The sequence below is a fragment of the Coturnix japonica genome, chromosome Z (genome assembly GCF_001577835.2).
Source record: "Coturnix japonica isolate 7356 chromosome Z, Coturnix japonica 2.1, whole genome shotgun sequence".
Lineage (NCBI taxonomy): Eukaryota > Metazoa > Chordata > Aves > Galliformes > Phasianidae > Coturnix > Coturnix japonica.
This window is the reverse complement of record NC_029547.1, coordinates 7,514,579-7,530,675: the sequence shown is the minus strand read 5'-3', so window position 1 is coordinate 7,530,675 and position 16,097 is coordinate 7,514,579. Positions and strand designations below refer to the sequence as shown.

General features: G+C 50.2%; 1 protein-coding gene across 3 annotated transcripts in view; it reads right to left on the bottom strand.

Moving 5' to 3' along the window:
* CNTFR (ciliary neurotrophic factor receptor) overlaps positions 1 to 16,097 on the bottom strand; it is a 165,466-nt gene that overhangs the window by 143,199 nt on the left and 6,170 nt on the right. Inside the window, exon 1 of one of the 3 annotated variants that reach the window (XM_032441287.1) lies at positions 9,227 to 9,342. The exons of the other annotated variants lie outside the window; for them this stretch is intronic. The gene's annotated coding sequence lies outside the window, so the exon portion shown is untranslated. Of the gene's footprint in view, positions 1 to 9,226; positions 9,343 to 16,097 lie in introns of those variants that run through there. 3 annotated transcript variants of the gene reach the window in all.

Sequence of the window (16,097 nt, the reverse complement as noted above, 5' to 3'; positions counted from 1 at the left end):
TGCCAAGAGAAGCTCCTGCACTGTGCCCTGATGGACTCCAGGTCTGATGTCTCCTGGCTGGTGGCATGGCTCAAAGGACCAGTCCAAAGGAACCAGTCTGAAGCTGAAGCCTGGTACAGTTCATCTTCCAGGAGCAGCAGGGGCCCTTTGTGCTACTGCACACAAGGAGCTCGAAATCTACATAATGAAGAAAGCTTTCCCTTCTATCTGCAACTTCCCCAGTAGAAGCAGGAGAAGACTCATCCCCCAGGGTAAATCCCACAGGGTGTTGGTGGCTGCAAGTACCTTTGCAAGATGCAAAGTATCCTTCCCTGAAGTAAAGGCTTCTCCCTCCCACTTGCCCCAACAGAGCAGGGGATTGATGTTTCATTGACCTCAAACACAAACAGGTCACTGTCGCACCCCCCTCAAACTCTCTGATGCTTTCTGAATGATAACACAGGAGCATTCAGTCCTGAAGAAGTTAGTGCTCCAAGCTTGGGACAGCTCTGAAAAAAGAAGTAGTAACACAAAAACAAGCGCATGTGGAAGCATATTAGAGTAGCTCAGAAGATGAGCTCCGCTGAGTATTGCTGACTGCACAAGGAGACAAGCACTGTGCTAGGAGGACATGTTTTCCAGGTGATAATCACCCTTGCCAGCCCAGTTCAGATTTCCCACACCAGCATTTCTCAACTCAGGACATTCAAGGTATCAACAAGCACTGCAAGTAATGCTGCTAAAGCAAAACTGCACATCCACAGGCAGGAACGTGTGTGCTCACAAGCAGATGTGGGAGAGTGAAAGTTTCTAAGTGAAGAAATGTCTCAACACTTCCCCATCCAGCCTATGGGTGTTTGCCAGAACAGGTGAGGTATGCAGTCTATGAATACAGCCCTGCAGGCTCTGATCCTTGTGGCCACAGCAAAACCAAGAGAGAAAAGAGCCTTATAACCTCCTTAGAACACTGCCTCCCCATTGCAGCAACGATGCAGGTGATGTACAGGCAGTAGCAGCAGGACAGGATGTTCTTATGCATTTGAGCACCAGAACAGGAGCTTGATCCACCTCAGGTTCTGCTAGCATAAGCTCCTGTACAGCCAAAAAAGATCCAAAGAGGAAACACAGCTTCAAAGAAACAGGCAATCATCTTTTTAAGTTCATTTCCTCCAAGCAAAGTTTTGACTGGCTCTTTCCATTGCTAAAGACGAAAGCTGAAGTTATCATCCAGATGGTCACAGCACTGTCATGCTGACACTCATCTCAACAGAGGAGGATTTAAAATCAGGAGGGGTGATTTCACTCCTTTTGCAACGTTTTGGAGAAACCTGCTTTGTGCTCTGCCCAGGGGTAAACCTTCAGTTTGCTGCCCCAAACCTAACCCAAACACAGGGCTTCATGCACTGCACCTGGAGCTCAACCTTGTCAGCACCTCTTGAAAGTGCCCTGGTAGAGGGACAGCAGCAATCCGCATTGCCCAAGTTAGACTGCCCATTACAGCACCATTCTCCCACAAGCACATCATCTTCTCTTCACTCGATTTTGAGCCCCGACCTCCCAGTCCCTCTGTTAACTTTCACCTCCTTTCTGTTCCTCTGTAACTTTTCTCCTATGTCCCGACTTAACACGGGTGGGCACTAGGGCCAGCCAGGCAGACCTGTCCCCCAGAGCTGGGAGGTACTGCAGAAACCTGGCAACATTGCATCTGAATGCCCTGCAAATAGAACAGAAAGTAAAAGTGCCCCTTGGCAGGTGCCTGTTCCAAGCTAAGGGTGTTAGCAGATACAAGAAGCTGGGTACAGCATGGCCATCCATCATCTGCTGACAGCCCTGACACTGCTGACACCTCTCCCTCACAGCCCCCACAAGCAGTAACACTTGGGCAGCCCTGCACAAGATCCTTGGGTACCCTGGACCAGTGCCGAGTGACAGCTCATCCTTGTCCTCCCACCCTTGCCAGCCTCCTGACCATGCACTCCCTAAATAGCACAAAGGCAGGGTGCAAGGAACAGGAGGGCAAAAAAGAGATTTTATCTCTCTGCTCACCTGCTTGGGCAGCAGCTGCGGGTCACAGCCTCCTCCAGCTGATTGAAAGAGGGGAGCTGTGATTTTTAAGTGACCGTCCATGATTTAGTCATGGGGTGAGGAGAGAGAAGGCAGTCCTGCACTTTATGTAGTTTAGATATTGCATCGTACTCAAATAGAGAAAGCAGAGAAATTCCTGTAATGCTTCACAGCCAGCTGTAATAGCAAGGTGTGAGGCAGCACATAGGGAACATGCTTTGTACCAGCTGCAGTTTGCCTGCTCAGCCCCGTCTCACCCAGGGAGCTCACTATCCAGCAGGGACCTGATTCCTTCCATGAGAAGAACTACAATCACACAGATTTTTGTTAACCAGGCATGCAGGAGCACTGTCACCAAGGCTGTGACACAGCACATCCACAGGTTAGACCCAGGTGAGGAACACCCTCATAGGAAAGCACCCAAAAATTGTGATCTGCATGGGAGCAAGAGCCTGTAAATTGCTTTTTTTTTTCCCTGCAGTTAAAATGGAACAAGCCTGGAGCAGCTGGGGAAGGGGAGCAAAGCATTCCCACCTGCTCAAGCACCCTGAGACACCCCCATCAAAGCACAACAGTCATGCAGCACAGCTGGGAGCTCCGAGCATCTTAACCTGAAAGCATTTTCCATTCAGCCACAAGGCAGCTTGTCCCTGCTTCACAAGCATCATCACGCATCATGGCTGGGGCTAGGAGCACTGCAGCCTGTGGCAAGGGCAAACAGATGGTAGTAAGCCATATTTGCAGCAGGAGCAGAGCAGGAAGGGTCCAAATCAAGCGACAAATGCAACATGGGTCACATTGCTCCAGCTGCCAGCCCTTTGACATTCGCAAGCAGACTCACTGCCTCCCAGGGACCTGCACACTGTCTTCGATTTGCAGTCAATGTGACAGGAGTGGTAGTGAACACCAGTATGGCTTGCAAGAAACCAGGGGTATGACACCCAGGTACAAGTGTCACATTAACACATGATGAGAGTAATTAACACACCGCCAATAGATTAAGAGTGGATGATCAATCTAGTGATCACAGCCTCCTTTCAGCTCCAGCACAACTCCTCACAATGCAAAAGTCTCCTCCCAATCAAAGGGCACTGACACAGGTACACCAAAATAGATGTAGTTTGTTGGAGCCTTTTCTTTTTTAATTTAAAGTTGTACAGAGAAATTTCAAGAGTTGCTTTTTTTTTTTTTTCTTTCTTTTTCCTTTTTTCTGCCTATGCTGATATCTCATTTGCCCAGTATTTGAGTCCTTGGTTGCTGCACTGCCAAGGCATAATTGAATGAAGTTCCAAGAATGGAAAGAGCCAGGCAAGATCTCAGGGAGATGTTGTGACATGTGCCTCGTGGCTGCAGTGCAATGCTCTGACACCTTCACATGAGACCCCATGAGCAGCATTCAGCCATCATACAGCCACAGCCTCCCTGCAGAAACAAGCTGGGCTGGGAGGTTATGCCGCATGAGGACAGCGTGCAAGACTCCTCACACCTCTGAACCGAAGGCATCCATAGGGACAGGAATCCACAAGCACAGGCATACACTACTGCCTGACTCAGCCCCTTGCAGCACCCGAGTGCCCCACAGCAGGACCCCAGCCAGCTTTGGGCAAGAGGGGCAACAGAGCTGCAGGCCTCCTGGCTGGAGGATGCTGTGCATGATTAAAACTTGATTTGTTGAACCTAAAAATTTCTCTTTACCAAAGGCTGGGGTTTCCCCTGTGCACGCTCACCCTGTTCAGAGCCCTTTTTCCTTGCACATCCACTGCTGCCCACTGTCAGACTGGCTGCCAGGACATTTGGCTGCGCTGGATCAGGCCATTCGGAAGGAATAAACCAGCCTGAAGCATGCAGCGGGAAAGGCACTAGGGCAGATATTTTGATTCACAGCTCCAAAGGCTTTTGACAGGAGCAGAGAAAGGACATTTTAAGCATTCCTTTCAGCCCGCACGCATCCCAGCCCAAAGACCCCTCCTGGGGCGAGGCACAAGAACAATCCCTCTTTCAGATCAAGGGCTCCTTTGTCACCCTGCTGTGAGCCATTTGACCTTCAGAGTCAGAAGCAAGCTGGTATCATGAGCCGACTGATGGGCCCAGGCTGGGAGCAAGCCCAGGCACTGGAGAAGGATGGAGCCCGGCTGCCAGCCCCTGTATCCCAGCAGGGAGATCAACAGAGCCCAGCCTGAGAGCCGAGCTCTGGAAATGCTTGTTTCTGCTCAGCACATTTCCTCCAGCAGCCAGACACAGAAGGTCACCCAGGCCAGCATTTCCATTTGCAAGAATATCCTTGCCAAGAAACAACAGACCCGGGCCAGGCTACGCCAGGGTATCCAGAGAGGCTGTAAAGCTTTGAAATTGAAGCTAGCTTTCATTTCATCAACGGCATCCTCACATTTCAAAACGCATCCGTTTCCTCCCCTTTGCTGCTTGGAGGACTGAGCCTGCCATCACCTCCCCAGCCCTTCATAGCTCCCACTCCAGCTGGCCCACCTTGAGAATGTGAAGCCCTTTCCTATGCTTAATCACGGCGGCATTAATTATCAAGCACCACACTTTTGAATGACACATCAAGGAGACAGCTGGCCCACACACAGGCAAAGAGCAAGCACAGCTTTCACCCAAAATGTCACCAACTACCCTCACGTGCAGCCTTTTGAGCACTGCTCTCCTATGACAATGCAAACTGCAGCCTGCCCCTTTCCCCTCTTCCCAAGACCCCAGCTAGTTAGAGTTAACCCCATTTGTTATTGCTATAATAAGTCACTTAATGCACAGCCGTGCTGCCACAGCTCTGTCCCCAGCACCCTCTCCTCTGCACCAAGACCACAGCACTCAAGTGGTCACTGTGCTGCCCAGCCAGCCTCCAAAATCACAGAGCAGTAGGGACCAGAAGGGACCTCAGGAGATCATCTATTCTCCTGCTAATGCAGAATCACTTGGTGTGCGTTGACCATGTCGATAATAATCTGTTACCTCAAACTCCCTGGCCTTGCTGAATAGAAGCAATACTGAAATTTGGGTAGACAAATTAAGTTGCTGTTTGATTCCCAAAGAACCGCCTCTTCGTACAATGACATCTCAGAGATATCTGAGGTTAACAGTCTGTTCTGTGCTCCTGTTCAAACTCCTCCCTCTTTGCTTGGTCATTTTATACTGATTGCCCACAGGCTCACAGATAACTTTATATGCACACCTTTTATCAGTGTATTTGCACACAGGGGCTGCAGCAGAAACATGGGCACGGGCACTGAGCCTTACAACAGGCTTCGCTGCATCAGTGTTGCAGCCATCCCACTACCTGCACCACAGAGGGGCCCAAAGGGTGCAGTCAGCCCTGTTTTCTCCTTCAGGTATGTCAGAAGCGATGACAAAGACAGCAATCCCAAGGAGGCTGGAAGGCATCTGAGCACTACCCTCCAGCCATGAGGAGGTCATGCCCACACAGACACCGCAGAAGGTAAATCTGTGCAATGCCTCGGTCAGAACTGGCATGGACACTGGCTTCTCTATAAACGTGACAGATGCACTGTGTTTATACAGCAGAACCACCGTTCTCCATCCCGCAGAGCCCTTTCAGCATGTTTGCACACACGGCTCTCCAGGTCTGTCCAGGCACCGGGGTGTTACAATACACATTTAACTAATTCAATAACAACAACAAAAATTAGGGCAGGCAGCCTGCAATTAGGAAGAACATCTTTCCCAAAACGCTGGCAAAGTGCCTGCCATTAGTGAGCCCTTGATTCTCTGCAAATCCCACCGAGATCCGCAGCACCTGATGCCAGTGCTGTCCTGAGGTCGTTCATAACCCGGAAAGCCATTTCCCCTCCATCTCCATTTGGACACTGGTGAGATTTTTCACACCTTACAGCTCAGAAACACTTAAAGCTCGGACAGGCTGCTCCCAGCTCCACAGGTCACGCCAGATCTGCCGGGGTAATTGGCAGCGCAGGTGGGCTGCGGCTGATACAAGCCAGGGCAAAATTACTCTCATTAAAAGCAGCAAAGCCAGGCTCAGCGCAGTGGAAAGAAAATTGCTTCCCGCAAGGGCTCAGGCGGGAGGAGGCAAGAGCAAGAGCAGCCCCGGTGCTAATCAGATCCCCCTGAAATGTAAGCCCCGGCCAAAGGAGCTGCGTGACAGCAGGACAGCTCTCCATATGGCTGTTCCCAGCGAACAATCCCAGCTGCCATAGGGTTAAATCAATGCATGAAGCTATTACAGGGGGTGGAAATGTTTTAACATGGTTGAGCGAAATTCCTCACACTTAAGTCTACAAGGAACTCCATTGGGGCTTAATAGGCTAACATGGCCCATCCCATTACAGGTCGTTAACACAGGCAGGAGCCTTGGGAAGAGGGGCAATTAGGGCCCCCCCCCCACCCCGGCTTTGAACCCCAGCGATGAGAAATGGGGATGCAGGAAGAGGCCATCCAGCCAAAGCTTGCAGCAGGTTGAGCTCTCACTAGGTGATGGAGCAGCAAGTTGATCCCCTGGGCAAGGAGAAAAGCACAAAGCTTCCACGTGCTGGAAACCTGCACTCCTCCCCATCGCCCCTGTCCATCACACATCTGGCAGCATGAGGCAGGAGATATCAGCCCCGCCACGGCCTCTGACTTGCTGCAGTCCCAGGGAAGCAGCCGGCTGCTCCCCAGAGGCTTTGGTGTAACGCTGGAATTACTGCAGCCCTCAATTTCTGCCCTATGGAGCATGGTATTTCCAGCTTAGAAATAAGGTTAAGGCTCCTCAGGGACTTAAGAATAGGTATATACACCAGTCATTTTCCACTGACAAGAGCACAGCAACAAAAGCACAGGCAGAAGGAGGGTCAGAAGAAAGCAGAAAGGGCTCATCCCATCACTAACAGGTGAGACCACCTGCCCTGCTCTGCTCCAGGCATCCCTAAGAGGTAACCATGGCTGTCAGCACGGTGTGGTCAGAGCCTAGCAGCTGCAAGCCTAAAGCTGAAAATAGGAAAGAAATGGCTCATGAGGGTGGATGCTGCTTTTCCCCTCTTCCCACAGATCAATACAGGCAACAACACTGAGAAGGGGTTGAAACACTGATCTGCTGAATAAATTTTGCCAGTATAAAGACAGATCCAGAGCTTTAGTGCTTCACTCAGCTGGGAGCGAAGACCCACCGGGAGAAGCTCTGCAAGAAGAGAGGCTGGAGATGGGACAGGCAGACAGATCAGCCCTGCAGGAGCAAACTAGGATCCTACTGCAATGGAGCTGATTATCTTTTTTTTAAACACTCTCTCCCATGAAAGCATCCAAAGCTCCCAAGAAAACAAGGAATAAGCCCCAAGGGTATTCTCTGAAATACCTCTTCCTTTGGGCATCCTGCCCTGACCACAGTATAAATACCGTATCTCCCTCTCTCAATGCTCATATTCCATCAGGGCTCTGGTCTCTGATAGATGTGGTTTGCTCTCCTTACCTGTCTCCATCTGAGCAGGATAGGATAATAAGGGATGAGCACACACTCTCTGACCCTGCATTTGCACCAGTCCAGACAGGACTCACTCCAGCCCTCCTCTCTGCAGAGGAGCACTCACCAAACACTATTTAGACTCCATCCACAGCCCTTTGGTGGCAAAGTGAGGGCTTTCAGACTGTGCAGGCATCACTGATATCTTCTCATGGACACCCAACCATCAATTTTAGATCAGCCCAGCACAAGCTGCACTCTCAGTTCTCTCCCCAAATGCCTTTACAGCCCCCACATCTCCATTCCAGTCACCACCCACTCACTGCAGCAGGTCCTTCACTGTCTGTAGCAAAGTTCCCAAAGGTGCCATGGGGAACCTGATGTTCGTAGGTAAACTGCTTCATGCTTTGCTCCCATCTTGCTAAGGAAGAGCCCAGGGACTCCCACAGACCTATACCCTTCCAGCAGCTTTGCTCAGATGCACCAGAGATAAGCAGGCACCTTGTTTCTGCTGTACCAAAGCCACCTGCAACCACCATATGTGCCAGGGCTGTACAGAAAAACTACCCATGGTCACATAATGAAGACAGCAAGAAGCACAGCCCAGCAAGGTAAGGATGCTCCCTGCAACCAGAACAAGCTATGAGTGGCTGGATGCCCCTGCAAATGGCAGAAGAAAATTTGACAATAAAAATAATAAAAAAAAATCAATTCAATTGACTATGCCCTTTGCACAGGGACAGGTCCAGCTGGGAGGAACCATGAAAGGATCCTAAGCCCATCCTTGAGTCCAGGCAAGGCTGCAGCAAGCAGCGCTGGGAAGTACACAACCACTTGCAGGAGCGAGCACACAGCCGGGCACCAGTCACACACTGCAGCAGTTCACTTTGCTGCTTTTGCTCCACAAAAAGCAGGGTAAGACCATTCTGCAAAGGCTGCAGTAGGTCTCATAGCATGGGCAATCCCACGCTGTTCTCTGCCAGAGACAGAGGCTGAGTACAACACAAGGGCATGAACTCTCTCCTGTCTACAGACCTTACTGCAAGAAGTTACCTGGCCTCACATCACGGATGTTCAACAGTGATGAGACAGAAACCAGAGACACCTGGGGAGCTGGAGCTCTGCTCTAACCCTGCTCTGCCCTACAGACAGCACGTCCAGGTCTGCCCACACTACACTGCTTCCTCGCTCAATCCACAATGCATTTGTTTTGTGTTTCAGACGCCAGCAGGTCTTATTTGTAAGATCATGAAACAGACTGAAGCCTCACAAGCACTTGTCGATTCGATGCTCCAAGCAGCACACCAATGCTTATCCCCATGCTACCAGGCTGCTCCAAGGGGGGCTCACAGCAGCAGCCAATGTACCGCTTTCACTATGTGCCAGGAACTGGCTTGCAGCTGGGAGGGAGGGGGGGAAATAAAAGTGGGGTTTTGCTTTAAACAGGCAGGCTGGATGTATAACAGCTTCCCAACTTCGAGCCGCTTTGATCCAGCCAGCCCCCTCTCCGTTAAGTTCTGGCAGGAGACAGGCACAAAGCACCAATTAAACAAAGACAAGTTATGCTTTTTCTGTCAGGCAAAAGGGAAGAAAAAAAAAAAAAAAAAGAGGGGGATTTGGGGGTGGGAATAAAGCTGGAAGGGAGGACAAAAAAAGAATCCAGCCCTGAAGTCATTCTGCTTTCAAAACAAGCTGTCAAGGCAGCCCCTCTCCTCCCGTGGAGGCAGCACCCGCACGCGGCCGCGCGGCGTCACTCACCAGACCGCACCATCCGTCATTTGGCACATCGGTCCCTGCCCTGCCCTTCTTATCCCCGAGGCATCCGTCAAAGCCTATGACAGAGAATGAGAGCAACAGACTCCTGCAAAGATGGGCCAAGCATCAGCCCCGCCAGCTCCGTGATAAGGATCCCTATTTATGGTCCATCAGGATGGAGGAAATAAAACAAAATCCAGGATCTGCTGGGGCTGAATGTGCTAACTCATCCGGCCGGGATGGGAGCTCACCAAAGCAAGGATGCACACAGCTCTGTGATGACATCAGCATGCAAACATTGCCTTTTGTGATATGTAGGTACCCAGGTTTGAAGCAGGCAGCAGGTCTCCTGGCTCACAGACAAGCTCAGGACAGAAAGCATCACTGCTTGCTTCACCCAACTGCCGGGCAAAGCAAGGTGCCCGGGCCACAGTGCACAGAACACAATAACCTCTCCATCACTTCTGGCACCAGCAGCTCTGAACACACCCTGAGCATCAGCATCTTCCCCAGCTCTCATCCAGAAACCATAAGTCCTGCAGAAGGACAAGATTACAAAGATCCCTCCAGACATTAGTGTTCACATGCAGTTGAGGAAGATAAATAGCAAGCACAACCACCTGAAGCTGGAAAAGGGCAAGGTTTTCATCAGTGCACACACGCCGACCCCAGCTTTAATATCCCATTTGCTACAATGGATGAACCCCTTTGCAGAGCTCATTGGTACTGATTAAAGCTGAGCAGAATCAGCATCATTTCCATTCTTCCTCCCTGGGCTCTCTGAGAAGGAGCAGCATCCAACTACAGCAGCAGAGTCAACTCCAAGAGCTAATGCACAACTCCAACAGGACAGCACTTGGGCTGGGTTGACATCACCCGAAGAAGGATGCAGTCTGCTACATAAGCAGGGAGCAACCTGCAGCCAGGTTTTGTAGGCTGGATCCATCCCAGAATTAGCACAGATGAGGAGGGAAGCACATCCCCGCCCTGCCTGGGCGCACAGCACACACTCCAGTGCACTAATGAGTGCCCCGCTCATTAGCATGGGGTCAGAGGCATCATTTGGCTATTGCAACACCACTCACGTCCACTGCTGTGGAAGTGTTGAATTTCCTTTAAGAGCTCTGAAGCTTTTGATTTGAATTTAAGGGAGGGGAAAAAAAAAAAAAAAAAAAAAAAAAAAAAAAAAAAAAAAAAAAAACTCACAAAGAATAGCAAGATCTCTGTAAACATATCAGAGGGAGAAAAGAAAGAGAATCTTTGAGCCTTTTGACCTTGGCAGTGTCCTTATAATTACAAGGCTATTTATTTTCAGTTAAACCCCAACTATTGAACAGACAGTGTCAAGTTGGTTTTTCTGAGCAGGTGATTACCCTGCCTGACTAATCTAATGAAAATTATCAGGAGGCTACTGACCTCTCACTACACACACTAAATAATGCACAAAGCTTCAGGATCAGACAGGCAAATCATAGCCCTGCCTTATCTTATCACTTTCTATACAGCTCCAGGCTTGTTCTGCTCATGTTTGGCTGTGTTAGCCAAATGCTATCTCAGTGGAAACCACAGCAAAGCAAGCTCTAAGAACTGCACAGCACAAAGTTACCTCGGTAAGATTTATTTTTATAGGAGCCAAGAGCTGCAGCAGCAGATATATTTAGTCTTTAAGCTGCTGTCTGGCTCCTGAGTGTGCAGCACGAGGTGGGGATCCTCCGCAGGCTTCGGGAAAAGCAGCATTGTCCTGGTACTCTGGTGAAGTGTACAAGGCAAGGAGGGAAGAAAGGGGCTCACAGAGGCACTTCCAAGCATAAAACCCACAGTGCTGTAGAGAGGACTCCCCACAGCCCCTACATCCTCTTATTGCCTCCTGTTCCCGCAGACCCTCAGGGCAGTAGCTACCTGCTTCTCCCTTCTCATCGCATCCTCGAGCTCCAGCCTGCAGCTCTACAGACCCTCAGCATCCTGCCCTGCAACACCCTCCTTCCCCTCTCCACAAAGCTCTCCCCATCCCAAAACTCTGTGCTCTCCCACTGTGGCTACCACAGGACTTAAGCCACTATGCTCAAATCTGAAGAGGTGTAAGCAGGAGCAAACCTCTTTTTAGGCTCTGCAGTCTTTGTAATGGGCAGCTCCTCTCCTCCTGCAGGCTTTTTGAATCAGAGGAGCAAGAAGTCTCCTCCATACCCAGCGACAATGGCAAGTACCAAGGTGGGTGTATGCACAACAGAAGAGGGAGCACAAGAAATCACAGAAAGACAGGCAGGAAATAGCTCAGGACTCAGCTTTGGGAAAATACCAGCTAACACATGCAAGGAAAATGATCCACAGCAGAGATATTCAAAGGAAAGCAGAAATCTGGGAAAAATTAATGTCCACGGCAGCGATTGAGGGGAGACAGCATGCAGCAGGGCTGTGAAGCAGAGCCCTACAGAACTCTACCTCCAGCAGATCACATCCTGCAGAGGGGAGGAGGTGTCACTGACATGGCTGTGCCCTTTGCCCACGGTTCCTCCAAAGCCCATTCATGCTGTCTGGGGTGGGATGACTAGGAGAGTGAATGGCCAGGACTCAGCAAAGGAAGGTGCTTTGTCTTTCTTCCCCTCCCTACTCTCAGTTTTAGAAAGCTGTCTGCTGCTATGGCATCCAAGCCCCTTCTGGAAGAAGTTAGAAGGATAATTAAATTCCTCCATCTCCCAGCCTGGGTGACAGCAGCAACCTCGGATGTGCTGCTCGTTGCAGCCAACACTGAATTTGCCTGTGTCACAGCCTCTCTGCACCCACACGTGGTGGCTCTGCCCTTGAGCGTGGGCTCTGTTTGTGCAACAGCTGTGGGGCATCCTACCCATGTGCAGGGGTCAAAGCATCACTGCTGCTCTGAGTTATGTGGCACCCACTGAGCTGCCAGCCTCGCTGTTACTGCTGTGCAACCATAGCGCACAAAGTCCTCGGCAGCACTCAAGGACCAGCACACAGCAGGCTGTTCCCAGCTCTGCTCCAGCTCAGGGACACTGCTGTCCACTTGGACCCCAGCAGCATGCACGGTCACATTGCCACTTGCAAATGCCTTCTCAGGGAGGTTTCTCATTTCTCTCTTCCAGCTGGGACACGTGTCTCTGCTCTGCTTGCCAAGGCAAGCCCCCAGTGCTGCTCTGTGCCAGCAGAGCACGGCAGAGTGTCAGAGTGACAGCCTCCGGGGACAAAGGCACAATTTACTCACCATGCATGGACAAGCGCTCGCCTTCCTCGCAGAGAGCTGGCGGACGAGCTGCTTGTTAGTGTCACTCGTCCTGGTTATCTGCAGACAGGCATCCCGCCTGCTGGGGCTCAGTGCTGAGAACCCACCAGCTCATTGCACACACCTAGGTCAGATGCATCAGCCAGCTGCAGGAGGATGTGATTGCACTGAGTACCCTCACCCTCTCCACCACAGCATCTCTTTCCCAGAGCAAGCCCTGTCTGTCGCTTTTCAGCACCCACTGCCAGCTGATCCCAGCGTGGCCCAAACAAGAGGAGAAGAAGGAAGCTGAAATCTGTTTCTCTTCATGCACCCACTGGCAAAGCTGTGGCTCCAGCCCCCACACATCTCTGCTTGGTGACAGTGGAGGCAGAAGGAACCCAGCTGCTCTGCTCCAAGAAGGGATGGAGCAGAGGGAGCTGCTGCAGGGCCAGCGCTTAGGAGAAAAGCATCTTCTGCCTGACAACTCAGCAAATCCAATCTGGAACTGGCAGGAGAGAATAAATGTAAAGCCTTCAAATGTCATTTCAGGGGTTCAGCTGCCAAAGAGGTAGACAGATAAGCACACAGCACTGCACGGAGGGGTGGACACCCTGCGTTGCTCTAGGGAAAGAGTATTCTGCTGTGTCCCACAGCTGGAACGATCCATCTGTAACTCAGTAAGTCTGGTTTTCTGCCACCATCTTTGCTCTGGGACCTCCAGGAAATCCCAAAGCCATTCCAGCCTGCAGTTTCCCCTCTGTGCAGGCAATGATACTTTCCTGCATCCCCACACTGTGGCAAGGTTCACTGCTGACTGTGGTAATGTGCCATGGCAAATACCACAGAACTAAACGCAGACACAGGTATCACTGTGCACATACACCACATTTCCCAGAACCTAAACCCAAACACTGGTCAGACAATCCCAATCCATCCCATGTGGGGGAAAGCTGAAACCACCAAGCCCCTTCCCTTGCCAGTGATACCTCTGACCTGGGCAGAGGTGCTTCATTGCCTTCTCCCTTTCTCAGCCCTGGGGAGGTGGAAAGATCCACCTGGAAAAAGAACAACACTGCTGGCCTGGCTACTTGTAAAGATGTGCCAAAACTAGGAAGCACAAATGCTGAATGCTCTTGAAGTCAGGGACCCATCTTAGGTCCTAAAGACATTATCTTTCACCCCTGTTTCCTGGAGGAGCAATGGAGTCATGGACCCAAAGCAACTGACCTAAAGATAGATGAGGGGCGGCAAATGTGACTATACCGTGAAAAAACTGCAGGGTGGAGATGCAGGGCATCTGTGAGACTCATCCCAGCCTTCATCCCAGCCAAATGAGCTCCACCAGCTCGGTCAGTGTATCTCAGAATAGAGAGTACAATGTGCATGAAGCAAGAGCCCAGCATGCAGGGTGCACAGGTGGAAAATAGCCTTTCTGCTGATGACACCTTGCTGGGTTTTGAAGGGACGGATGACATCATTGGGAATCCCCATGCAAATGTGTGGGCTATCCTGCAGCACTGGACTCCACAGAGCCCAGCTGCAACTGCTAAGAGGGGAGCTCCCCAGAATGGCCTGAGAGTGGAGACATGCAGAAACATCCCGGTACAAGAGTCAGGGGCTTCTGCCAGTTGGCACATCACTACTGTGGTATGGCCAACAATGCTGTCAAGCCAATGTGCTCCCTCCTGTATCGCCTTTGGAGATGCTTTGTGCCCTGCTACAGACCTTGCTTTCATGCACAAGATAAAACTATATGCACCTACATATCCAATGGGCCTGTCAGACTAACAACGTTAGGGCTGGAGATACAGCAGCAGAGAGGGCTGGCCCCTGCTCCAGAGACCTCGCAGAAATCATATACACAGGAGATGGAAAAGTCACTGCCGTTCCCGGAACCAAGTCAATAAAAGCACAGACAACTCCATCCTCAGAGAGAGAGACTTTTTATGAATCACAAGAAAAAAAAAGAAAAAAAAAAGGAAAAAAAAAGAAGGAAGGAAGGAAGGAAGGAAGGAAGGAAGGAAGGAAGACAGGAAGGGACGGAAGGAAGGAAGGAAGGAAGGAAGCGAAGGAAGGAAGGAAGGCAAAGTGAGGCAGGAAGGAAGGAAGGAACGGAAAGGAAGAAGCGAAGGAAGGAAGGAAGGAAGGAAAGGAAGGAAGGACGGAAGGAAGGAAGGACAGGACGGAAGGAGTGAAGGAAGGAAGGAGAAGGCAGGAAGCGAAGGAAGGAAGGAAAGGAAGGCAAGGAAGGAGAAGGAAGGAAGGAAGAAGGAAGGAAGGAGAGGAAAGGCAAGGCAAGGAAGGAAGGAGGAAGGAACGGAAAGAAGGAAGGAAGGAAGGAAGGAAACGAAAGGAAGAGAGGAAGAGAGGAAGAGAGGAAGAGAGGAAGAGAGGAAGAGAGGAAGAGAGGAAGAGAGGAAGAGAGGAAGAGAGGAAGAGAGGATGAGGAGGACCACAGAAGAGGACGACGCAGGCCACACCGAAAGGAAGAACACGCGCAACAAGCAAATGGAAAACAGCTGAAGAAGGAAGGAAGGAAGGAAGGAAGGAAGGAAGGAAGGAAGTGAATGGAAGGAAGGAAGAAAGAAGAAAGAAAGAAAGACAGAAAGAAAGAAAGAGAGAAAGAAAGAAAGAAAGAAAGAAAGAAATGAAGAAAGAAAGAAAGAAAGAAAGAAAGAAAGAAAGAAAGAACCAGACACAAGACACAGGAAAGAACGCACAAGAAAGAAAGAAAGAAAGAAAGCAACAGAAGAAAGAAAGAAAGAAACGAAAGAAAAGCAAGGAAAGAAGAAGAAAGAAAGAAAGAAAAGAAAGAAAGAAAGAAAGGAAAAAAAAGAGAAAGAGAAGGAGGAGAAAGAGAGAGGAGAGAGAAAGAGAGAGAGGAGATGAGAGGAAAGAGAGAAAGAGAGAAAGAGAGAAAGAGAGAAAGAAGAAAAAGAGAGAAAGAGAGGAAAGAGAGAAAGAAGAAAGAAAGAAAGAAAGAAAGAAAGAAAGAAAGAAAGAAAGAAAGAAAGAAAGAAAGAAAGAAAGAAAGAAAGAAAGAAAGAAAGAAAGAGAGAAAGAGAGAAAGAGAGAAAGAGAGAAAGAAAGCAAGCAGTTTCAGTTCCTTCAGCTGCAAATAGGTGGGCAGGCACAGCACAGAGAGCAGAGGAACGTGTCTGTGCAACACGTGTTGGGTGTGCAGCGGGAGGAAACTGTGCTGTGCAGCAAAGCTGGGGCAAACAGCGACCAAAAGAGAGCAAATAAAGCAGCCTCCAGCTGACACAGCCTGCAGCACACCCTGCAAAACGCACCTTCTCCAGGTGCCTCCGGAGCAAAGCCATCCCCTTCCCAAAATAATAGCTATGTGCTGGTGCACCTTTGCCATAAAACTTATTTCTAGAGCTCTTGGCTATGTGATGAGTCCGAAGGTCTGCAGAGCGCTTTTGATCAAACCTCAGAGCAGCGGCAGCATTTTGTTCTCTCCTTTTTTAAAATGTATTTATTTTTCAGTCACCAGTTGGGAGGCCAGGGAGGTGATGCACAAAGGAGGACAAATCACAGACTGGCAGAGCCTGGGACAGCCTTCCTGCCTCTGCATCCAGGTCTGACGGCAGCAGATGATGTGTCCTCATTGTCACCAGCATTATTTTTAGTTCATGGACAAAATGATCGTGG